The sequence below is a fragment of the Scylla paramamosain genome, chromosome 20 (genome assembly GCF_035594125.1).
Source record: "Scylla paramamosain isolate STU-SP2022 chromosome 20, ASM3559412v1, whole genome shotgun sequence".
Classification (NCBI taxonomy): Eukaryota; Metazoa; Arthropoda; class Malacostraca; order Decapoda; family Portunidae; genus Scylla; species Scylla paramamosain.
Genome location: NC_087170.1, coordinates 20,906,495 through 20,932,150, shown reverse-complemented (window position 1 = coordinate 20,932,150; position 25,656 = coordinate 20,906,495). Strand labels below are relative to the sequence as shown.

General features: G+C 44.0%; 1 protein-coding gene and 1 pseudogene across 6 annotated transcripts in view; one reads left to right on the top strand and one right to left on the bottom strand.

Moving 5' to 3' along the window:
* Window positions 1-21,073, top strand: part of LOC135110607 (dipeptidase 1-like) — a 46,199-nt pseudogene extending 25,126 nt beyond the window's left edge.
* LOC135110613 (uncharacterized) overlaps window positions 1-25,656 on the bottom strand; it is a 169,109-nt gene that overhangs the window by 119,914 nt on the left and 23,539 nt on the right. The gene's annotated exons all lie outside the window — the stretch shown is intronic.

Below are 25,656 nucleotides of genomic sequence, written 5' to 3'. Positions count from 1 at the left end.
GAACAAGAGCACCAGAAAAACTTTAATTTCAGTTTTTTCTCTCCTTACCACCACCTTGACCTCCACCTCCCACCTAACCTTACTCCCCCCTCCCACTCCCTTTGACCCCCACCTCCCTAGTCACCACCTGTCCTCAGCTGACTTCCTCCACCCTTGTTTCCCTCGCCGCTGACCCTCATTTCGCCCTAACTTATTCACTCACCAAACTTGTCTTAATCGGGCCCACTTTTGTCACACCTGTCTGCGCGGCCCTCCCTGAAAGTCATCTCAGTTTGTGCCCCTTCATGAGCAACGTTATAATTAACTTTGTGCGCGCCTGTGCCTGGAGAAGAAGGAGCAGATGGAAAGGAAGAGAAGATAAATAAGAAGAATGAGAAGAAAGGAAAAAGTCAATTAGTATATGAAAAAATTACTCTCTCTCTCTCTCTCTCTCTCTCTCTGTGTGCGTGAAGGAGAGCCTATCGATACTCCTTTATTTTCTCTGACAACCTTGCCTTCGTCCTGTCAGTAAGAACAGACCAAAGTTTGTTATTGTTCGATTATTCTCTCGGCCACTGGGGAGCGCGGGGCGAGGCGTGCGTCAGGGTGGTGATCCCCCCCAGGAGGGAAAGATAGCTGTGTGTGTGTGTGTGTGTGTGTGTGTGTGAGAGAGAGAGAGAGAGAGAGAGAGAGAGAGAGAGAGAGAGGGGGGAGGGGGGGAGGAAGGGAGAAATGAAACAGAGACAGGCAAACAAACAGAGATAGAGAGAAATCGCTGCCTGAGAGATGAAATTTGCAGAAATGTTACAGTTCAGATGCAGTGTGAGGCTGTTCCTTCATGACACCTACTCCACCACTCTCTCTCTCTCTCTCTCTCTCTCTCTCTCTCTCTCTCTCTCTCTCTCTCTCTCTCTTCCGGCAGTGTAAATATTTGCCCTCGCGAGAACAAATCCCAAACTGTAGCACTCTGCCGCACAAACTTCATTCCAAGGAAAAGCACACCGACTCCTGCCTACCTTTCGTCGCCTCCTCGTCAGCGGTCCGCGGGGAAATGCCTCGACGATATGCGACGCCTGGCAAATATTGTTTTTCTACGTACCGCATAGCACGGGCACAGAGCTGGCGGGGCAATATAATGCGACTCGATTCCAATCTCGGGTCTTTACGAATTTTGAAGCCGAGAGAGAGAGAGAGAGAGAGAGAGAGAGAGAGAGAGAGAGAGAGAGAGAGAGAGAGAGAGTGTTTGATCTACATATTGTGCAGCCGGGTCTCGCCACACATGATGGGTAAAATCAACGTTTTTCAATACTGCAAAGTTATTTTAGCGCCGGCAAATCCTCAATTCCCATTTTTAGCAAAGGATCACCGCCACCTCCCTGCCACATCCGCCACAGATGTTAAAGCTTAAATTTCACCAAAATATATGAGTATTAGTTATTTTCCAAAACACAAACTGGCCGTCCCGAGTTCCCCTGACGGTCCAAAAATAGCGAGGGGTGTGCGGCAGAGGCGAGGCGGGTGGACACAGCGTGCGGGGACGTGTTGGGGGAGAGGCGGGTGAGAGGGGCGGTATTACGACTGTCAGGGAGGAAACCAGGCCAATTTAAGCGTCTAGTGGGTGAGAATACTTTATATGTTGACTCGTGCAGATGAACTAGAATATTCACATTATTGTTGTGCGTGTGTGTGTGTGTGTGTGTGTACTAAAAGTGTATGACCAACTTCTATTTATTCCCAGTAGCTCGTTTATCTTTTCTATACTTTTTTTTTTTCATTTCATATCTCTCTCTCTCTATCTATCTATCTATCTATCTCTCTATCTCTCTATCTCTCTATCTCTCTCTCTCTCTATTCTTCCTTTCCTATTCCATTCTCCTCCCCCATCCCCCTTCTACCTATACGTCAACGAATCTTTTTTCCCCTCTACAGCCACGGCGACTCACCCAACCAGCACTGCCGCCACCACCACCACCCCCAGCCATGCAGCACACAGGACTAGTGGTTAAAGCGAGGCAAGGTGTCTTAATACAAGCAAAGGACCGCTCCACGCACATCTCATGAGGACAGGATGTAATTTTGTGAGGCGTAAAAGTTTCCTCACTCGAATATAAAACAAGAAATAATTATAAAGAGAGGGAGGACTCCTGGTTTCAAAGTGACGTAGTTTTTTCTTTAATAATAAATAAAGAACACCGGAGGGGCTCTTCCATTTTACAAACCTACTGGTCGTCCCTCGCTGCTCACAATGTTTCACTTCACTTCACAAGAGTAGTGCTGCAAGGTGCTCCTCACCACACCAGGAGGGCTCGTACTTCACACATCTGAGCCTCACCTACGCTAATTTAGATTCCCTGAGTCGTGAAGCGAGCAATGTAGTATCTTACTCTCCGCGCCACACCTCACCATGAGTCTGGAGGGCTCGCTGCACGCCCTGCCAGAGCTGAGCGGCGCGAAGGTGACGGCCAGAGTGAGCGTTGCTACACTGGGCTGTAAAGACGATGCTCAGGATACTCAAGAACTCATAGAGGCGAGACCTGGGATACGATATTCGCGTCCTGACGTCACCGACACCCGCACAACATGTCTGCGCTTGCTGGAGGACACGCGGGACTTGGAGGAGGCGGATTTCTCCTTTGGGTTCTTCTCGGGATCTCCTGACCTGGCACGCCCCGCAGATGACTTCCTCATTGCTGACAAACTCAGCACCTCTCGCAGCTTATCGCCAGCTGAAGGTGTGGTAGAGCAGGAATCGACGCCCATCAGGAGGGAGGAACCACTGTGTTTGGTAAGCGGCGCACACACACACACACACACACACACACACACACACAATCCTCTTAACAAAAGTTTTAATTTGTATTCAACGGCCTCGACGTTCAGCGCGCGCCAAGCTGGTCTTTGTTTGCCAACTTGCGGCTAAATGAGTCTCGTCAAAAACGGCCTAAGTTGTTTGAGTTACAGCACAACTTACTAATGCTCGGAATGTGTGTGTGTGTGTGTGTGTGTGTGTATGCTTGCGTGAGAGTGTGTGTGTGTGTGTGTGTGTGTGTGTTGCCTGTTGGAGGGCTTAATCCCCAGCACAAGTGTGTATACGAGCAGGTCGCATCTGGATCGCGGAGGCTCAGCAGGAGTCTTGAGGATCTGCCCACTGATATCCAGGAGCACATCCTCCGCTGCCAGTGTTCCTGCGACCACCTCGGCTACGGCAACTTCTCGGTGAGTCTTGCACTATAATTCCCTCCCACCTTTACTCCCTTTGACCCCTTTACTTCTCCTCTCAGGCTTTCTCTCCTGTGGTTCATTCGACTCCTATTTCCTCTCCCGCACCCTCTAGATTTATTATTAGTTGACCTCATTCATGGTTTTAGTTTGTTCTGTAAGTCTGCACTGCTCATCGTTGTTAATTTTAGTAATATTTCTAATCTTTTAACCTGCTCTAGTTTCCTGTTCTTTTAATCCACCCAAATTTCCTGTCAGAAAATCGTAACTTTTCCTCGGATATCTGTTTTTTCTCCTTCCCATTCATTATAGTTTTTTTTTTTTTTTTTTAACAGTAGTCGGTTCTCTACCTCTTCTTCCTCATCCTTCTCGAAACAGTAGCCTTCCTCTTCCATCTTCACTCGTCAAGAGGAAAATAAAATCCCTAGTTTACTCTGTAACTCCCAAAACCAACACCGAATCCCGCGACTCGAGAGTTTAAAAGTGGAATTAGGTCTGTCGGGAAGTTTGTGAAGCCCGTTTATCTTCCCGCCCGTCCCAGAGCTCGCTGCTTCTTCCACCAGCTGTGTTCCTCCAGCTGTCTGTTCCAGCAACGATCTGTTCCACTGAACGTCTGTTCCATCGTATAATATCCATTACAGTGATTGCACGCTGCAGCAGAAGTCCATGCACCGAACTGCTTTCATCCTCTTTTTAACTATTATAAAACTCAATTTTCAAAGTTATTTCCTGTAAAGTATAACTGTTATACTTCATATCGTGAAAAGTCTCATCTCCTTCCGTTATCACCTGTCACTTCCACCAAGCGTCTGTCCTGCCGCTCCCCACTTTTTATCTTCAACGACAGGAGAAGATTCGTCAATCGTTTCCACATATGTCTGTCTGACTTGCCAAGTGAGGCACGAATACTCGTATTTTCCCTTCATCCCCTCAATCTCCCTTCCTGTCTCCGTCTTTCTCTCCATTCCAAGCAGCGCCATAAACACTAGCTACTGCTTCTCCTTCTCCTCCACCTCCACCGTAATTACCTCCTCCTTCTCTTCCTCCTCCCCCTCCTTCTCCTTCTTCCCCCTCCCCTCCTCCTCCTCCTCCTCCTCCTCCTCCTCCATCCCTCTCCGGCAGCCGCACCGTCACCGCTAGACAATACCTCTAATCCAGGCTTTGTGTTGCATGTCGGCCGTGCTTTCGTTAGTCCGCGGGGAGGGAAGACAAGAACAGTGCTTGTCTTGGACAAGAAGGAGGGGACGAGGAGGACGAGTGGGAAGAAGATAGGAAGGAGAAGGAGAAGGATCAGAAGGAGAGCGAGGACGACGACAAACAGGATCAGTACGTAATAAACAATATCGTAACTCATTTTATCGTCGTGCAACATACAAGGCAACCGCTGCGTTACTCATATTTTTATATAAAGTGTTGAAGTTTTCTCGTCAAAAGGTAAATCTGAAAACCGTTTAGTAACCAAAATAGGGAGTGTAAAGAGGACGAGAAGAGGTGAATAAGGTAGCAGCAGCAGGGAAGGAAGGGAAGAACAAAGAAAATCAAGCTAAAGAGTACCCAAAGAAAACGAAAAGAAAAGGTAGGTGTTAGCGGGAACTGACAGAATAAGAAAACTGTTTATTCCGAGAGTCAAGTAGTCAATTAGTCTACCACTCAGACCTCTCACTTCCCTTCTCCCTCTTCCCCTTTCTCTCACCACTTCCTCTCTTCCTGTACTCTTCCTCTCCTCTGTGCAACAATCACGGGGAGAGGTCAATCCATTACAGTGTTCATTCATCATGTAGTCTGTGAAAGAGGGAAAGATAGAGTGGAAGAGGAGGGAACAGGTGAATAAGGGTCAGGAAAGGGATGGATTCAGCAAGAAGGAAAAAAAAATCCAGTAAGGAATGAAGGATGGAGGGAATTAGCGAGGGAGGGAGGGAGGAAGAAAAAGGTAAAAGCAGAGTGAGCAAGGAGGAAAAGAAATAAGTTTGGGGGTGGATTAAAAAAGAGATAGGAAAGAAGGGAGAGTGCTGATGTGAAAAGATTAATTGTTATCTGTCATAGCGAAGAGAATGAAAGAGAGAAATGAAACAACGGACAGAAGAGAGAAAAAAAGACTGAGTTTCTGAATGTGAGCGTTCAACAACAAGTGGAATTCTTTTCTCCCATACTTAATTCCTTATTCCCCAAGCTGGCAGTGATGTATTCTGGGTGGGAAACAACTCGAAACAACCTGTACGAGCAGGTGTCTCGCTCACCTGACGAGTCCATTACCTGGGAATGAGCTTGAAGCGGAGGAAGTAAAGAGACGTGGAAGGGAGAAGAATGGGAAAGGGGAGAGGAAAGAGCTGGTAATGCGGGAAGGGCTAAGAAACGTTTGTTGATTTTCACAGTGGCCACGAAGTCAGTTTTTTCTTTTCCTCTTTTTTTGTTTGTAATTGTTTGTGTTGGTCTTGTTCTCTCTCTCTCTCTCTCTCTCTCTCTCTCTCTCTCTCTCTCTCTCTCTCTCTCTCTCTCTCTCTCTCTCTCTCTCTCTCTCTCTCTCTGCAATGGATTTTTTGGGACTCATTACACGCACCAACGGATCCTCTGGCCCTCCATCACCGTACAACTTCGGCACCAATTTCACTCGCGTTAAGGGCTTCACGTTCGCCCCCCACCCCCTAACTATCACACTCCCTTCGCCTTCCCCACCCTCAAACTTTTAATGTCCATCTCCACGTTTTCCTTATCCTCCTTTTCTTCCCTAAACTCTTTTGTGAAGCGTAAATTTAAGAGCATTTTGACCTGCGCGTGTGTGTGTGTGTGGATATGTGTACTTGAGTAAGTGGGTGGGTGTGGGTGAGTGTTGGCCTCTCTCTCTCTCGCTTTATCCCTCTCTCTCTCTCTATCCATTTGTATTATTTGTATATAACCTCCTCGCTCTTCTCTGTTTCCGTCTGTCCGCCGCGGGGAGCGAGAGACAGGCATATAAACTGACGGGAGAGTTCGCACGCACAAAGTCAATATTGCATACACAGCAGCGTCAGATGGAGCAATACTGGACTTTGAGGCTGTTGGAGAGACCATGCCTGTGACAGTATGTGGTCCATGTGGCTCACTCTGTAATACCGGGAGAAGCAAGCAGAATGAATTGCGAACTGCTGTTGATTCATGACGGGAGGACTTGCGGTGGTGAAGAAACGAGGGGGGAGGAACAGAAAAGACCTGACAGTTGCGGGAAGGGTTAAGATTCACGATGTCCGGAAAGTGTGGTGAGGATGGAATATTCGAGGTGTGTGCATGCTGATGGCAGTAATGAATTATGGATAAAAATAAAGATGTACAGATAGAGAAACTTTGCATTAAGAGGAAAGGATTACGGAGAATGAGTGGATGGGGAAATATTAAAAGCTTTGACAGTGTAATGTAGACGGTGATGAAACAGTGGGGAGTCTTGCTGAAAGAACAACTCGAAAAACCATTAGCCTCATGATGTGTAAATACTTCCTGTGTGGTGAAGCGTTTAATTGGGTTATCTGTTTTTCCCATTGCTGGAATTCATTGATGTTTGAGATAGGTTAATTCTGTTTTGCATACATAGTACATGCATGCATTAATACATACATATATACATACATACATGCATAAATACATACATAAGTGCATACATACACACATACATTCATACATACATATATACAAAGAGACAGACAGTCAGATGGATGTTTGTGTAGCAACATATCGCCACCCCTTTCCTCCCCCTCCCCTTCTGTGCCTATATTTTGTAAATTTACACCATAGTCACACAGATAACACAAATATGTAATATACGAATATTTCACATTACGTCACACACACACACACACACACACACACACACAACAACAACAATCAAATAATCTTTTCTTCTTTGTTTAGTCTCTTTTCCATACAAAGAGTAACTGGTATTATTTCTTTGATCACTAAATTAATTTCTGACTTTTGCATTTCTTTCAACTTTCCGGCAACTGATTGTTCGGCGCATCCTCAGAAGAAGGGCGTGTCCAGACTGACCAACGGCTGCTCGGGGCGGCACGGGAAGGCGAGCACCGGAGGCAAACACGACCAAGATTGCAGGGCCGGCAAGCGTAAAGGTGAGAGAGAGAGAGAGAGAGAGAGAGAGAGAGAGAGAGAGAGAGAGAGAGAGAGAGAGAGAGAGAGAGAGAATTACATCATAATCGTCAGTATTCGCCACATCAGACACCCTCTTGCAGACAGGCAAAAGATCCTTCTGCCAGCACAAGCCCTTCCTGAAGCCATGCAAGGAATCATTAATTAATCCTCCCCCAACTAATTGCTCAAGTATTCTTTTCGCTATAATAGACTCTAGCATTTTGCCAATAACTGATACCATACTGATAGGACGGTTATTTGACATTTCACTTCTCTCTCCCCTTTCTGAAAAATAAGAACCACATTAACCTGTTCCCACAAATTAAACGCTACCCGAAGCTATTGAGTATTTTCAGCAATATACATCAACTACTCCCTGACACTCTTCACAACGGGAGGAACGCTTCGATCTCGTGTCCGATCACGTCCTCGCCCACTGGTTCTCTTAAGTTATCTATCTTTTCATCTATCACTCTTAGTTATGCAGATATTTTTTGTTCTTTTTCCCTTCTACTTCAGGGTGACTTGTGAACATCTGAGTAAAAACAAGTAGAAGGTAACAGTTTAACCTCTCATGCCCTCAATTATCTGACTATCTTTCTTTAAGGGGCAAATACTGAAAGAAGCCCTATTAATCACACTTAGAGACAGATAGATAGATAGATAAATAGATAGATAGACTGATAGATAGACAGATCCAACATTCCATCACAGTTTTTCTTCTTTTTACTCCCCACTCTTCCAGTACCACAAGAGCTGTGTCATTTGTCCCCAGCAACAATTTCACCACACAATCAAGCCCCACGTAAAAGAACACAGCAAATGATTTCACAAATGGCACCTCTTCCAGTTATCTGCTTCCCCTTTACTCTGAATTCTGAGGAACACAACGGTTTGGTAATGGAGGAGGTGCAGCATTTGGAAATCAGGAAGAGAGAGAGCCAGGGAGTCAAGAGGGAAGGGACTGTTAGAAATGGGAACAGTGGCGAGGTGGGGGAGGCAATGTCTTTAGCATAATGAGAAGAAACGTTAACTTTGGAAAGACTGTGAATACGACCTGAAAAGACACGAGTTAGGAAGGTAATGAGTAAGGTGGATGAGTGAGGAAGGGGCGAGTGAGTAGTTCAGGACTGTCTCTGGAAGGTAACCGGAGCTACAATTAGGATAGGTTTTTCGTTCCCTATTTCATCGACAACTTCCCATCGACAGACAAGTTCCCATTACAACTGGATATACTCAGAGAGAGAGAGAGAGAGAGAGAGAGAGAGAGAGAGAGAGAGAGAGAGAGAGAGAGAGAGAGAGAGAGAGAGAGAGAGAGAGAGAGAGAGAGAGAGAGGTTAAAAGTAGTATAAAGGAAACTTTTGCATGAGCGTCCGAGAGCAACTGTAAGCGAGCCTGAAAAGTCTACGGCCGATGTTTGCCTCGTTCCTCTGCCTGGAGTTAAAAGTACGAGTCTGGTAGAGTGCATAGAGGTGAACCGATGACTATTGATGAACCGACGACTATTGATTAAAACTACTACTGCTGCTGCTGTTGTCGTTGTTAATGCTCGTGTTGCTGTTGTACTGGTAACTGGTACATCCATTATTATTAAACAACGACAACAGCAACAACAACAACAAGAGTATCAAGAAAACTCAGAACTAAAGCTGCCATCCCTCCAGACTCTCCGGTTTGTTTTAGGGTACGGCAATGTGGGTGTTTTTTTCTTTACTTATTTTATCGGTTTTATTTATTTACCATTTTATACGGGGACAGTTTCAATATATTAGTTCTGGCCACACATGTTGCCAACAGTCGCAGGTTAGTGTCTGTACAAGCGTCACTTGAACACTCATGCTGCACCACGACTGTCTGAAGGTGTGACATTTCAAGCCTGCAAGAATTATAAGGGTACAGGTCTGCTACCTGAGCCTAGAATGAAATCTACAAATATTGAAGCTTCAAAGGCAAATGAATTAATAAATAGATAAATAAAGTAAAACAGAAAGAATATAAGAGCTATTGTAGAAAATATGTAAAGAATTAAACTAGCTTGGAAAACAAAAAAATATAGTTTGGTATAATCTCTTAAAGTATTCTCCAAACGAACACCAAGAACTTCGTAGGAGACATATAATAAGCTGCGTAAACATCAAATTTGCGGAGAAAATTTAGTTACCGCAGAGGTTATTGTTAAAATGTACATTCTTAAAGTGAAGTATGTTGTTCAAGCCTTGAAAAGTCATATAATTACGTGTCTCATAAAGATACGAGTACATGCTACAAAGACTCAGACTGTGTTGAAGGTCTTGTTGCATCGTGGAATATTTTCGCCCAGTGGAAAAAGCAGAGTCTCCTATCGAAAGTTTATCACACTGGCGAGGGTCTGACAGCGGCGGCCAAACAATCTGTCAGGTTTTAAGAGAAGCTACGTCCCTGCTGCCGAGGAGACACGAGCCTTGATTGGCAATAAAAGCTTCGTCGGGAGAAGGACAAAGTTTACAATTGAGTTGCGATGATGACTCACTCACGAGTACATCTTCCCACACTCCTTCATCCCTCCCTCCTCTCCCTCACTTCCTTTGACGCGTCTGGCATGTGGAGAGCCAAGGAAGGGGAACAGATATTGGCAAGGAGAGAAAAATTTGCCAGAATGAGAAGCGAGGACACAAGGACCTCTCTTGATGCTCCCTATTCTTTTCCTTTTCTTTTTTTCTCTTTTATTTATCTCTTTCTCTCTAGGAAAGGCAACAAGATACAGAAGACAAGGCGTCGAAAAGAATCAATAAAGAGTTGAGAAAGACAAAGAAAACAACTTGATATCGTATGAAAGCAAGACGGAACGAGGCTCAGTTCGGAGAAGTGAAAGGATACGTGTGGGTCGAGGAATGGGATAGAAAGTAAGTGCGAGAGAAAGAAAGCAAAGAAAAACAGTTTAGATGGAAGGGGAGAGGCGAAGGGACACGACATGCGGAGGGAATACACCGAAAGGAGAAAGGCAAAGAGCAAAAGTGATGCAAAGGAAGGAGAGAGAGAGAGAGAGAGAGAGAGAGAGAGAGAGAGAGAGAGAGAGAGAGAGAGAGAGAGAGAGAGAGAGAGAGAGAGAGAGAGAGATTGATTTGAAAAGTTCCCTTAAACGAAACTGAAACTAGATATGAAAATTTGTAATCTTCTCAAGCACCCGAAAAAAAAAATTATGTAAAAGAATCTGCCACAAGATCACAGGGAGGAACTAAGTCTTATGTCGAATACAAAAAAAAAAAAAAAAAAAAAACATATGAAGTGAAGTGACCTGGTGGTTGGAAAAATGACGTTCATGAAGACGGTGACGAGAAAGTGGACATGGAAAAGACAGAAGGGAAAGAAAAGAATGTAGAAAAGTGAGAGGAAAAGAAAACGAGGAAGAGGAGAAGGAAGAAGAGATGGAGGAAGAAAAAAAAACAACAAAGAAGAAAAGTCGAAATCGTGACGGAAAAAAAAGTTTACAAAGACGAAAGCGTCGACGAAGAAAGAAAGGGAAGGAGGAGTCGCGTGAGGAAAGAGGGAGAGGTGGAGGAGAAAGGTGAGCGCCAGGACTAAGGAAGAAAACATACGATAAAAAAAGAGGAGGCAAAGAGGAGGAGGAGGAGGAGGAGACAAGATCAAAATATTATGCAGATTCTTCTCATCAACAACCAGGGTGAAGAGCGGCAGGGAAAACACTAACTTTGAAGACAAAATGCTTTTACACACACACACACACACACACACACACACACACACACAATATCCATGAAATTATTATATGCACTACATATACAAGACTTTTCCTATACCTATAAAGTGATACCGTGGAGAGAGAGAGAGAGAGAGAGAGAGAGAGAGAGAGAGAGAGAGAGAGAGAGAGAGAGAGAGAGAGAGAATAATGTCCCCTTGTTTTCCTTTTCGCTCTACGCAAGTTTAAATTCCATGCAACAGGATTTAAAAGCTTTGTCATGATTTACTTTCCATGACAAGCAATGTTTTCGACTCTATGCATTGAAATTTTCCTCGTCAAGAGCAACAAAAAAAAAAAAAAACACAAAGAGGATAAAGCAACAGAATAACGTGTCTATATTGGTAGGTACCTAAACATATCGAAAGAGAAAACACTATTAAATTACATTATATTATTTCCTCTCTTCCCTTACCACAAAAAAAAAAAAGACAGGTTATAAAAATGAGAAAGTCCTTCATTCAGGTAAGTGATGAGGACATGAACCAATAGTGGACACGTGAGGAAGGAAGCGTGGAGGAAATATGGAAGAGCGGAGAGAAGCAGAGGGGGAGGAGAGAAACCATGAACAGACGGAGATATGTATGTAAACAATAATACGTCTGGATACAGGCTGTGGGATATTGTGATCAGTCTACCTGGCAGAGACAGAGAGACAGAGAGAGAGACAGAGAGAGAGACAGAGAGAGAGAGAGAGAGAGAGAGAGAGAGAGAGAGAGAGGAAAGCAGACATGCACACTGGTACCGACAGAGCAAATAGAGTACTGAAACAAAGAAGTAGAGATACAGAGTCACTGAGGCGTGTGTGTGTGTGTGTGTGTGTGTGTGTGTGTGTGTGTGTGTAGCTTACTGTCTTTTCCAGAGTGTGGGGTCGGGACGCGGACTCGAGCGTGGGTGTGCGTCGTGCTGGTGCTCGGAGCGGCGGCAGGCGTGGGTGTTGGAGTGCCGCTTGCTCTTCGCGTTGACCCCGGTGCCACCCACCACCAGCGCCTCGCCTCTGCCAGGACGCTGCTAAAGGACTCCCCGCTCTTCGATGGGTGTGTACTGACGGACTGCACTTTTGTTACGGCTTGAATTTCGGTCTGTTAGGATGGGTGTTGCCAGCTTGGGTTTGAAAATGAGGGTGGAAAGAGGGAGAGTAGGAAAAGACCTGTTGTTGGTAACCTAGGCAACCGGTCTTCAGTGGACATCAAAGGTGAGGTATGAAGGAGGTGAGATGTTCCACAGATTGAAAGTCAAATTAAACACTGCGAATGGTGCAAAGTTAAAATAAAGAAAGTTGGAGCAGGTATGATGACACCTCGCGGCGTGATCCGAGGGACAGCCTGACTTGGGACAATAAATTTTATGGTTCCCTCTCCAGGTGACTTAACAAAGGGATTTTTTTTTTTTGAGAATAATTTTGCTATTAAGTATTGCGTAAACGTTTAGAGGGTATGTAGTGCAAATCATAAAAGATATTGCAATACTTTACCCTAATATCGGAACCACATCGGCTTGCCTTCATAAAAGTCACCATACTCGTGTCTATTGATTTCTAAATACTAATTTCGTAAGTCGACAACTGGGTCTCTCTTTCCTCCCCATAAGTAACCCGACCAGATGTGTTTTTTTAATCCCAATATTTCTGACTGTTTAGGTGGAGCTTTCTTGGATTTTCTTTCTATCTCTTGTCTGTCTTCGTACTGCCAGGCTCTCACACCGTGTCAGAGTAAACGCTTGACTTGCACTTACTGATAACACTTATTCCACAATGATCATTCTCATCTAGTTATTCTCATAACTCTAAATTGTAAATGAAGTTAATCTTAGTAACGGTAAAACGAAATGTTATTAACTTTACTTAGTTCTCTGATTAAAAAGGCATTTTAAACTTCACTAATGAATTCCTGATGACCTCCTACTACAATTCCCTAGTCTACATTTCTATGATTAGGATAATTAGGAAAAGAAGAAGGACAACGAAGAAGACAGTGACGATGACAACATAAAAAACATAAGAAACATAAGAAAATAAGGGAAGCTGCAAGGAGCCATCAGGCCTACACGTAGTAGTCCCTGTATGAAGCATAGCTACCTACGTATTTTCACTTATTTCCATCCATAAATTTGTCTGTCTTTTAAAGCTTTCAAATGACAGTATTAACAACCTGATTACTGAGTCCATTACATTTATCTACCAATATTTGAGAGCCAATTCCTTCATTGTTTAAATCCCTTATTTCTTGTTCTATCCCGTTTACTGATTCTAAGAATTTTACTTACATAACCCCATATACCCTATAGCACTTAGACCTCTATCAGATCCCCTCTTAACCCATCCCTCTCTAAGGGATGTAAATTTAAAAGCTTCAATCTCGTTTCGTAAGGAATACTCCTCAACCCCTGTATCCTTTTAGTTATTCTTCTTTGTACTGCTTCTAACAGCCCTATATCCTTCCTGTAATATGGAGACCAGAACTGCACAGCATAATCTAAATGAGGCCTGACCGCACTTCACTAATGGCTTCACTGATAATGACCGCTATAGCAGTCACCGCAGCTACGATAATCACTCTGAGAGAACTAATATGAAGCGGGAAAAGAATGGCAGAGAACAAGACCGAGCTCAACACCCGTGCAGCCTCAACAGCAATAAAGTCTCGCGGGACGAGTGAAGGACAATATCAAAGCGGCGTCTCTCCATTTTTCCTGTCCTCCGTTCTTCCCTTCATCTCTGTGTTTTTCCTCGCGGCCAGTTCCCATTAGTTCTGACTCTCCTTGCCAGCTTCAATGTTATAATCGTAATCTTTTTTTCTTCAGGCAGATTCATATAACGGCGTACTCGTATTATAACTTGTTACTTTGAAGTGTATCTTTCATCATCTTGCACAGAAGCCTACATCCTCCTTTATACTTCAGCTTATCACAACCCTGCACCTTCTCTAACTTTTGTTATCTTCCTTCCTCCCCTTGACCCTTTCCTCCCTCCTCCCTCCAGACACAACGACCTCCCTTGGAACATACGCAAGTTCATGCACAACAAACTGCACAGTTTCAACTTCACAGCCGAGCTGAAGAAGCTTCGACCCTGGTCCAGATCCTCGTGGTCCCACACTGACCTGCCTCGCCTCCGAGAGGGTATGGTGGGGGCACAGGTGAGTTCGAGAGACGGAAGGAGGAAGGACAGAACTTCTAAAAGAACGTATTGGGTAATGACTGAAATTACTTTGTTAATGTTGTCTAATTTAAGCCTTAGTTGCCAGTGGGGGGGATACAACGATACACAGAGTTAACTGGACAGACGAGGAACGCGTTCACTTGACAATAAATCACTGCAAAGGGAGTATGAATAGTTTGATGACAATTACAAGGCAAGGCAGATAACGACTCACGTTTCCTTGACCGGCAGTTCTGGGTGAGCTACGTGCCGTGTGAGGCGCAGCGGCTGAACGCCGTGCAGCTCACTATAGAGCAGATTGACCTCATCAAGAGGCTCATCGAGCAGTACCCGGAGGACCTGCGCCTCGCCACCTCTGCCGACGGTAAGCTTGGCCAAACAAGAGCATACGTCACGTCTAGATCTACTGGCTTCATGCAGATTCCCCTTATTTTTTTGTTCTTATGCGCTTTAATAATCTTCCCAGAGGTGGAGGCGGCCTTCAAGGAGGGGCGCATCGCCAGCCTTATCGGGGTGGAGGGCGGCACGCCATTCAGAACTCCCTGGGCGTGCTGAGGGCGCTACGAGACCTCGGTGTGCGCTACCTCACCCTCACCCACACCTGCAGCACCCCATGGTGAGCGTCTCTTCCACACCTGTGCCATTAAGTGTAAAGCGTCTCTCTGAGGTTGTTGTGCTCATATAAGTGAAGTCCTTTGTCATACGATACATTCAATATCCACTCTATCCCACCAGCTGGGTGTCCACGTTACTTGTACAACAGTTAACCAATATTCTCGTTCCGTTTCACTGGCAAATTCCGAAACTCTGTGCCTGTTTTTGGTTTTCTTCCTTCCTACGACTTGAACTATTTCAGAACAGACACATCCGGAACCCAACTGGCCAACGGATTTTAAAACTCTTCTAATAATTAACGCTATGAGAGAAGCAAATTGAGCCGCCCTTTTTCGTCCCGCCCTTCACGTTATGCTTTTGCCACACTCCTTGAAAAAGAGCATCGTCTTATTAATCCGGCTGCTTCTTTGTGCCTGATAAATTCCTTCACCTGCATCAACAATGGCTTCCTAAATAAGACCACCTTCGTTTTTCTGTGTCCTCGGCGACCGCCCAACACGACCTTCTTTTCCCAGGGCAGAGTGTGCACGCGCCCGGGAAACTGATGAGGAAGACCCAGACTCCCCGCGGGGACTCACACGCTTCGGCAAGGTGGGAGGCGACTCACTCTCTTCTTCCCCTACGCTTTTTTCTCTCTCTCTTCTGGCTAATTAACTTTTTTCTTTACTCTTTCCTTCGTTATTTTCACCTTCCATGTACAGCACTTTCCTTAACTATTCCCTCCCGCCTCCTCTTCTTCCATAGCATGAGGACGGAAGTTTTCAGGACACTTTCTTCACCTAATAACCCAATCTAAAAGGTAATACTCTCATAGCCTCGTCACCCTTCCACTCCCGCTACTCTTTGCACACACGCGGGAGGTAGATCTTATCCCCATCAAAGACCTTGCTGTCCCCACCACTTGGTACATAGAACGGGTAATTTTCCACAAGCATCGTCCCTGGCTGGTATAATAGGAAATACTCCTCTCTACACTATATTAATGCTATAGTTTATCTGCCCTACGAGGACTTGAGCTTCAAATGGTAGGGAAACATTCATGGGGCGGGTGAGACACGAGATGGGCTGAGTGAATGAACGGAGGGGGGCTGGATAAACTAGTCGAGCAGAAGTGTGAAGGGAAGTGTGAGGTTCGGGTTGTAAAATTTCTGAGAAGTAAGAAGATGGAAGGCATTGTTATCCCAGTGTTCGTCTTTCAAAATAATTCTCTCTCTCTCTCTCTCTCTCTCTCTCTCTCTCTCTCTCTCTCTCTCTCTCTCTCTCTCTCTCTCTCTCTCTCTCTCTCTCTCTCTCTCTCTCTCTCTCTCTCTCTCTCCCAACTAGTCCTTAGTTAAATTACCAACTATAACTCAATCAAGCAGGATCTTCTCAGTGTGACGTCTAATTAAAACAACACACATTCCACTCCAAGTCTATCTGTGCAAATGTTGCTCTGCCTGCCTCGCTCTCATTCCCCCTCCGCGCCGCAGACTGTGGTGCGGGAGATGAACCGGCTTGGGCTGCTGGTGGATCTGTCCCACGTGTCCCAGGCCACCATGCGGGAGGCGCTGCAAGTGTCCCGCGCCCCTGTTATCTTCAGTCACTCCTCCGTCTACGCCATCTGTAAAAACCCAAGGAACGTGCCCGACGACATCCTTCGAGAAGTGGTGAGTGGCGGAGACACGCACAGTTAAAAGGATCACTAATGGTATTGTTTTGTCCTTTCATTTCCTTCTTTTTATAAAACTTTAATTCAATTTTCCTCTTTTTCTCTTCCCTTCCCCTCCTGTAACGACCATGCTACGCTGAATGCACCGCTTTTGGGTCTGATCAGCGAGACAAAGCAGCGTTGGTTAGTAATTGAACGGGCAAGCGCTGGGGAACACCGATGTTGTTAGCGTTCCACCAGTGCATGGAGAAATACTCGTATATCATTGAAGTCACAGAATCGTTAATTGATGCAGTAGATTTTTTGGCTGAATTTGCAGTTGTGAATGACCCTACAGTGGTGGATGTTTGGGTATTATTCTATCCAAAATCCAATCTTCCAATGTTTCCTCCTCTCTCTCCTCCCCTTCCTTTTATTCCTCTTCCTCGTAATAGGGGAAGGCCACCAAGCAAGAGTATGCTGACGTACTGTGAAATGAAAATTATCCACCTTGAGCCGTCATTATTTTCTGCTGTGCGTGTGTGTGTGTGTGTGTGTGTTAGATAATTCCATATATCAATTCTCTTTCTCTCAATCACTCGTCACGTTAAATGCTTAGTCAATAACATATTCCTTTTCTGTTATTCTCGGACCGGCAAGGCGGAGAGAGGCGGCGTGGTCATGGTCAGCTTCTACAATTACTTCCTAACCTGCAGCAATAAAGCAACAATCAGTGACGTTATAGGTAAGACCGTCAATGGGATGCTAGTATTGAGTAATCCTATCTGGCTAACCATCAGGAAGGTGTGTGTGTGTGTGTGTGTGTGTGTGTGTGTGCCCAGCTTGAGGTGACATTAGGTTATTGGGTGAACCGGATTGGTTAATGGCAATTTAAAAGCAGCCAATGATGAACAGTTATTGGTGACGTTATCTCAGTGTGGTGCTTGTGAGAAGTTACGTAAACCCTTCATTTCTGTGTACCATTACATATGCTTAAGTGGATATATACACTTTAATTCTCCATTCCTCGGTATTAAAACCTTAGTATTGTGTTCCGGTGTACATTTAATAGACATTCAATATACAGCTTTTAAAAGATGTACCTGTACCAATTACCTGCAGCATCCAGTGCAATTGTTTTGTTGTAAAATAAATTGTTGAGTCACGAGGCAACATCAAATTTCAGTAAGTTTCCTAAACAAAGGTTCAGTAGTTTGAGTGAATGGCAGCCTTCAGAAGAACGGCTCATTTATGAACACATACAATTGCATTCAAATAAACTATATTTTTTTCACCTGCAAAAAATATTCCATACAGCGTTTTAAAAAGTCCTGACCCTAGTGTCCTCGTGTAACATTTGTGCAGAAAAGTATGTAAAAACATATATTGAACTGGAAACATCCCCAGTTAATTTGACTGTCGACTGTTGTTATGGCTTACTTTAGTGTCCACATTGCAGCGTTAGGAGCACGTTTTGTTCTCCATAGCTGGGAATTGTATTTTAACCTGTGTAACTAAATCATGCACTGAAAAATAATCAGTTTCGTCTGCATGATGGCATGATGCTACGAGTTTTGCAATATTTTATTTCAGCATTGTTTTAATATTTCCTTTTTTCTGTCGCTCTGATAAGAAAATAGAATGATCCACCATATCTAGCTGCTTCAACAAACAAAAATTCCATAGGAGCAAACAGTGCCCTGATATTTCCTTCTTAATAATAATAGAAAATAGCAGGGCATACTCCTATATAGATTCCGGTTGAAAAGTTAAAAATAATGACCATAAGCTCGTTAACTGTGTAGCTTTTGTCCCATTAGAAAGCATTTGCACTGATTACTGCTGCCCTGAGGAATGTTCGAGTGCTTGTAGGCGTCTCACTAGGGACACACTTACAACACAAAACACAAAAGCCACACCTGTACATCTACGTGACCTAGAATAGAGTCACGCATTATTTCTTCCGTATCATATTCAATCCGAGACTTGAAATGTGTGTTTATGCATGCAGATGATGTGATATTGCGTCTTGTACAGTTAAGCTAAAAAAAAAAAAAGTTAGAAAAAGCCTCTGAGAATACATAACCAGTATTTCTCAGGAGTCCAAGAGCAATGTCACGGTACAGGGACTCCCACATGTAGGCCTGATGGCTTCTTGCAGCTTCCCTTATCTTCTAATGTTCCTATGTATCTGCAAATAACCCAGTATAGCCCTGTGAATTGTCTAAGTGTATCACAGCAGCCGTTCCTCATGAAAGTGTCCGAGTTCAGGCAGTATTTATTGACCCATGCAGTGTTCAGTGACGAAGGTAATTATGTGTCTTTGTCCACAGAGCACATCAACCACGTTCGGAAAGTGGCGGGTGTCGACCACGTGGGCATTGGAGCAGACTTCGATGGCATTAATATGTGAGTGTAGGAGAGAGAGAGAGAGAGAGAGAGAGAGAGAGAGAGAGAGAGAGAGAGAGAGAGAGAGAGAGAGAGAGAGAGAGAGAGAGAGAGAGAGAGAGAGAGAGAGAGAGAGAGAGAGAGAGAGATCCAATCAAACAGAACGAATCTCTATACGTAATTTTCAGTCAGGCCAAAAATTTAATCACTCCCTGTACTGGTTTCCTCAGTTAATCAACATATAAACTGGAGAGCAATTAAACTTGGCTCGTCATTAGTGACAGACAGTTCCTCACCCGGGGAAAGTAAGAGAATGATTTACTGGTCGCTTAATTTTCACGTCTCATCAATGTTAATTACAACTCGTACATTGTAAGCCATCGTGGAAGTTAATGAGGTACTAAGCACGCGATTTGTTATTTGCCCTAACTCTTCAGCAGTCACTAATACTACCACTACCACTACTACTACTACTACTACTACTACTACTCCTACTACGAAAAAGATCGACTTTCCAAAACTCAATCAAAAATTTTACATTAGAGGAATACATTAAGAGACATTACTAGCTATTCCTTCACACTACCATCAAAACTCTTATTTCAGGCTGCCGGAGGGACTGGGGGACGTTTCCGGATACCCACAACTGTTCGCAGAGCTTCTAGGAGACCCTACTTGGTCCATGGAAGACCTCAGAAAGCTGGCGGGGCAGAACCTTCTCCGGGTAATGAGAGAGGCAGAGCAGGTGGGTGAGCTAAAACAATAAAAATCGAGCTAAAACAATAAAAATCGCTTGTAAGAGGCTGGTTAAAACAACAGTGTGAATGTACTGTGAATGTACATCTACCAGAACGTGATAAAGTAGGTGGGTGAGATTGAAACAAGAACCATCCGTAATAAGAGGCTGGTTAAGAGGGTGGTGTGCACGTATATCTACCAGACTATGATTAAAGCAAGGGGTTAAAACAATAGCCATTCCTTACGACGCTGGTTAAAAGAATGGTGCGCTCGTATATCTGCCAGAATGCAATAACGCAAGAGATTATATCCTTTAAAATGTAGTGCTTAGTGATGCTGCTTTTCCCATCAACACCAACGAAGAAATGCAAAGAAACTCAAAACCCAGGGTGACTTTGCAGTTGCAGTTTAGTCTTTTGACGGTTTGGTGGGAAAGGACTGAGATTGTCCAGCATTAGTTTGTGGATTGTGAACGGGAATGTGAAATGCTTAAAAAAAGTAGAGGTTTTCACTTTTCTTACTTTATTCTATTAATTTATTCATTCTTATTTACTTTATCTATATATTTTGTCTATTTTTTTCTTTTATTCTATTTCCATTTATCTCTATCACTTTTCCCCTTTGGGTGACTGAGTTCCCGACTGGAATTCCTGATATAACCAGCATTTATTGTTCTAAGTGCCCACGCGAGCTGTTCCCCAAAGACAAGTTTTACCTTTATGCTGGGAAGGTCACCCTCTTTCAAGTCACAATGTCTTACTACCGTCTTGCTCACTCACAGGTTCGCAAAGACCTGCAGGAACAGGGAATGAGGCCCTACGAGGAGGAGTTGCCGCACGGCGCATCAGGAGACGGCCCGTCGTGCTTCTATAAATTCAACAAATCCCCGAGTAACTCTGAGTGATCGATTGTTAGTGACTTTTACATTGAATGATATTTGTATTAGATAATCTGAATGAGTGACCTGATTGCCAACTTGTGCACTGGTGATTTTTATTTATTTATTTTATTATTACTATTATTATTATTATTTTTTTTTTTTTTACAAGAAGAAATCGTGTTTACTGGCTGAAGCATATTTTGTTACCCATTTAGAGGGTCATTTGTGTATTGTGTGAGCTGTGTACTGAAAGGCCGGTGTGTTGGATGACTTGTGTGCACAGTGACCTGAATACAATGCAACCTACGTATTGTGTGGCTTGTCCTGTGTAACACCTATTGTTATATTAATTGTAGAAGAATGTATAATATTTTCTATCAACAGAAAAGTTATAAAAGTAATTATATAAAGAATATGTGACAAAGTGAAAGTGAAGACAATGAAGCGAAGGAAAGATATATATATATATATATATATAAAGATGTTTTTTCTTTGTCTTTCTTTCTATCTTTCTTTCTTTCTTTTGCGTGTGACAACAAAAAAACATACAGAAGAATAACGGAAACTTAAGGAACTGTATATTAGATAAGAAAAAAATAAATAAAATAAACATATCTATATTTTAAATTAAAAGCTTCATTTTCCTTGTGTGTGTGTGTGTGTGTGTGTGTGTGTTATCTTATTCTCCAAACATTCTCTCTCTCTCTCTCTCTCTCTCTCTCTCTCTCTCTCTCTCTCTCTCTCTCTCTCTCTCTCTCTCTCTCTCTCTATTTATACATAACATTTTTGCGTCTCAATTGTGATCACTCTGCCTGCGAGTCTGTGTTTTTCAACGTCTTAGCGTCACGATTGCGTTCATTTTCTTCTCCGAGTCCTGTGCTCGTAAACGTTTCGGCGTCTCGATTGCGTTCATTTTTAGCGAGTTTCGTGTTCGTAAACGTTTCGGCGTCTCGATTGCGTTCATTTTTCTTCTTCGAGTCTCGTGTTCGTAAACCTTTCTTGTTTTGTATTTTTATTTGTTTTTATTTATTTTCTTGTTTTACTTTCTACACTAAACTTACAACTATAACTTTTTTTTTGTATTTTCTTATTGTATATTTTTTTTTTCATTTGTTTTTTTTTATTTCCTTTTGTATTTTACTTTTACTCTATTTTGCTCTCTACACTAAACTTACAACTAGATTTTTTTTCTTTTGTATTTTCTCATTTTTCTTTATTTTTATTTGATTTTTTCAATTTTCTTCTTTTATATTTTGTTTTCAATTGATGCCTCAGACGGGAGGTTGTGGCGCCGCAGCAGCGAGAGAAAGGAGGGTGAAATGCAAGAGTAAGGCGAAGGACAGAAGGAGACACGTGAAAATTAGTAGTAGTGATAAAAGGCGGCGGACGATCCAGCTTGCTGTGTTTGATGATAGCAACATGCAACGGAGCAACGTGCGGAGCCTGCTGGGGTTGGACTGTTTTCCTACCTGTTCCTCACTTTGCTCTTCACTTTCCGCCTGATTCCCTCCGTCACTGCCTCCCTTCTCCTCGCACTCTTTCATGTTCCATTCTTCCTCTGTTTCATCCAGAATCAAGTGCTCCTCGAGGGTCTTGTTCTCTTCCTCTTCGCTGATGATATCCAGCAGTTCCGTCCAAAGCTCTTCATTCCTGTAGCCGAAATAACCCTCTTCCGTTCCTTCCAGCTGTACACTTGTCTGTTCTTCACTTTCTTCCATAACCACATTGGCCCAAGAGGCCTCAGCGCGGTCCAGCTCACGCTCCATACGATCCATTTCAGCCTTAAGGGCAGCCAGCTCTGACGCGCAGCTCCGTTTCTCTTCCAGCATCACATTCGCTTCCTTCTTCAGCACAGTGCATTCCGTCGCCAGGATGTTTACGTACGTGTCCATCGCGGTGGGCGGCTTCACTGGCAAGGGCTCCCAGGCCCGCAGCAGCTCCCAGAATGGCAGCACGCAGTGCGGGCACTTGCAGGTCTTTCCAACCCAGGGAGCCTCGGCCTCTACCTTTCCTTGCCCTTCCATGCTTTCACTCTTGTCTTGTGTGTGTTGTTCTTCAGGCGCCTGTGTGTTCTCATTGGCCATGCTCAGTTGTAAAACAAACCCGTCTGGCTGTCCCTTCGCCAGGCGCCGCAGGAAGTCCGTCACCGTTGTAATGGCGACAACCTTCCCGTAGCTGTGGGTCATGACCATCTTTACCAGGGCATCGCCTGACCTGCTTTTCGCCTTCAGCAGGCGGGCCATGTCCATGTCTGCCTGCAGGGAGGTGTAGGTCTGCCGGGTGTGGAAGATCTCCTCCCAGTGGAAGTGAAAGGCCGCCACCTTCTTGTAGGAGGGTCGTGGCAGCCATCGCCACCACCACCCGAGCTTCTGCACCGAAACTTTCACCTTGAGCGGCTTGGTGTCTAGGGCGCCGCCGGCCTCCACCACACACACGCCGTGCATCTTAGTATTCTCTGAATCCTGGGTTTTCATTTTGTCTGTAGAGTCACTGGGTGCCAGTAGGTCCTACCCCCCTGATATGCGCCTTCACTCGTGCTTCCAGATTCAGTGACACTGACTCAGATTCAGCTAACTCCAAGCTCTGCGATTCCTCGTTTCTGATTGGACGACTGCCTACATGCTTGCTTCTGATTGGGGAGAGAGAGAGAGAGAGAGAGAGAGAGAGAGAGAGAGAGAGAGAGAGAGAGAGAGAGAGAGAGAGAGAGAGAGAGAGAGAGAGAGTTGTTTCTTTATGGGGACTGAGAAAGATGATCGTGTGTTCCTGCGAGGTGAGAAAAGGCCGCATCTTGCCTTCTTATATCACCTGCTAAACTGTTCCCAAGAGTGTAATGGTGATGTAGGACGCGAACCACTGTGAAATGTGAGAGGAAGAGAAGCAAATATGTGCATCACTTATTGTTTCTTATTTCAATCACATGTTCCATCATCAGGAAAAGAAAAGCCAAGTATTATATTTTTTTTTCTCTCTCCATCTTTGTTTCTTACGTATTCTAGTGCCATTATTATTACACGAGTTATCTTTGCAAGTATACGTTTTCTTTCTTTCGAGGACCATTTTCTGTGTCGCGGTTCATACAAACTAATCTAAAATTCCCTCATTATAAAACGTGAAAGATCACAAGAAGATGCTTAATTATTCATTGCCCATAGAAAACAACACACACACACACGCGCGCACACACGCACACGAGCTACCTAAATATGAATAATAAAAAATAAATTCATTAACGTGTGTCCTATTCCTCTCTCTCTCTCTCTCTCTCTCTCTCTCTCTCTCTCTCTCTCTCTCTCTCTCTCTCTCTCTCTCTCTCTCTCTCTCTCTCTCTCTCTCTCTCTCTCTCTCTCACAAAAAGACACAAACTTTCACCTCATCTGGCTATCACTTACAACTAAGCGTTCTTTCGTCTGTCTTCCTTCCTTTACACTCGTCCCTGAGCACGGAGAGCCAGCTTCCCTTCTCCGGGACAAGCGTCTCCTTCCTTCTTCAAAGCCTTGCGTCTTCCTTCACTTCCTTGCACGCTTTTCGCTGAAGGAGCAGTGAGTCCGGATATCTTGGGACCCTTGGACCCCTACCAAGTCTCTCAACTTCTCGTTTTGTCTTCTGCGTGAGTCCGGCTTCTCTCGAGCCATTGAAGTTCCGCCATGACCTCAGTCTCCCATGGATGATCTCTCTGAGCAAAATCTAGGAGTTCTCAAGACATTAATGCTGTAATTTTAAGCTCTGATACCTTTAAGTTACACATTTTCTTCTATCTCGTGCATACTTAGCTCTTTCAATTCCCTCTGCTTCGTGATTCTCCTTTAATAATTTCTTGAATATTCTGTGATACTTATCTTCATCGTGTAACATTTTCATATTCTCATATTTGTCACAGCAAATATTTTCTCAAAATATTTCATCATTTTCATCCCCCTCTTGCAATCTTACCAAATTTTCTAAATTCCTTCCCACAATATAATTATCATTGTATTCCGTTACAACAAATTTATTTTCATGAATTATATACATTGCATATATTACAAAATCCATATCAGTTAATTCTCTCTCTCTCTCTCTCTCTCTCTCTCTCTCTCTCTCTCTCTCTCTCTCTCTCTCTCTCTCTCTCTCTCTCTCTCTCTCTCTCTCTCTCTCTCTCTCTCTCTCTCTCTCTCTCTCTCTCTCTCTCTCTCTCTCTCTCTCTCTCTCTCTCTCTCTCTCTCTCTCTCTCTCTCTCTCTCTCTCTCTCTCTCTCTCTCTCTCTCTCTCTCTCTCTCTCTCTCTCTCTCTCTCTCTCTCTCTCTCTCTCTCTCTCTCTCTCTCTCTCTCTCTCTCTCTCTCTCTCTCTCTCTCTCTCTCTCTCTCTCTCTCTCTCTCTCTCTCTCTCTCTCTCTCTCTCTCTCTCTCTCTCTCTCTCTCTCTCTCTCTCTCTCTCTCTCTCTCTCTCTCTCTCTCTCTCTCTCTCTCTCTCTCTCTCTCTCTCTCTCTCTCTCTCATTTTCTCCTGTCCTGTGGCACTAGTTTATATGAGAATTAAATTTTCGTGTCGCAATGGAAATTTAATGTACCTTCACGGAGACGAGCTGAGAGAATAAGGGAGCAAGGAAGAGTGAACTGCAGGGAGGAACAACGGGGAAGAGAAGGAGAGAGAAGGACGTGGAGATAAACAAAGACAGGAAATGGAAGTGATTGAACGTAGAACACAAAATTAGAGAGAGAGAGAGAGAGAGAGAGAGAGAGAGAGAGAGAGAGAGAGAGAGAGAGAGAGAGAGAGAAAACTAATCCGCGAGAATGCCTACTTTCACCTTGTTATCCGGGATGATGAGGAACAAATAAAAAATAAACGTGATGGAACACAAGGTGAAAAAGATAAATATAAATGTGATGTCGATATTGCATGTACGTACACACTCATTTATATATGGCCGAATTATTTACATACGCGTAGAGGAGAGAGAGAGAGAGAGAGAGAGAGAGAGAGAGAGAGAGAGAGAGAATTTTAACCGTAAGATATAAAACACACGCCAGAATTTCAATAACTAGCATGGTTCAACAAAAAACTCTTACATTAAACGCATTAAAAACTAAAATATGGAAAACACAAAAAGACACACACACAAAAAGCACGTAACAGAAAAACAGGCAGCGACAGAGACACAGGGAACGTCAGACATCCTTCTATCTGGGGGAATCGAACCGTAGCCCATCCCTCCCTCCCCCTCC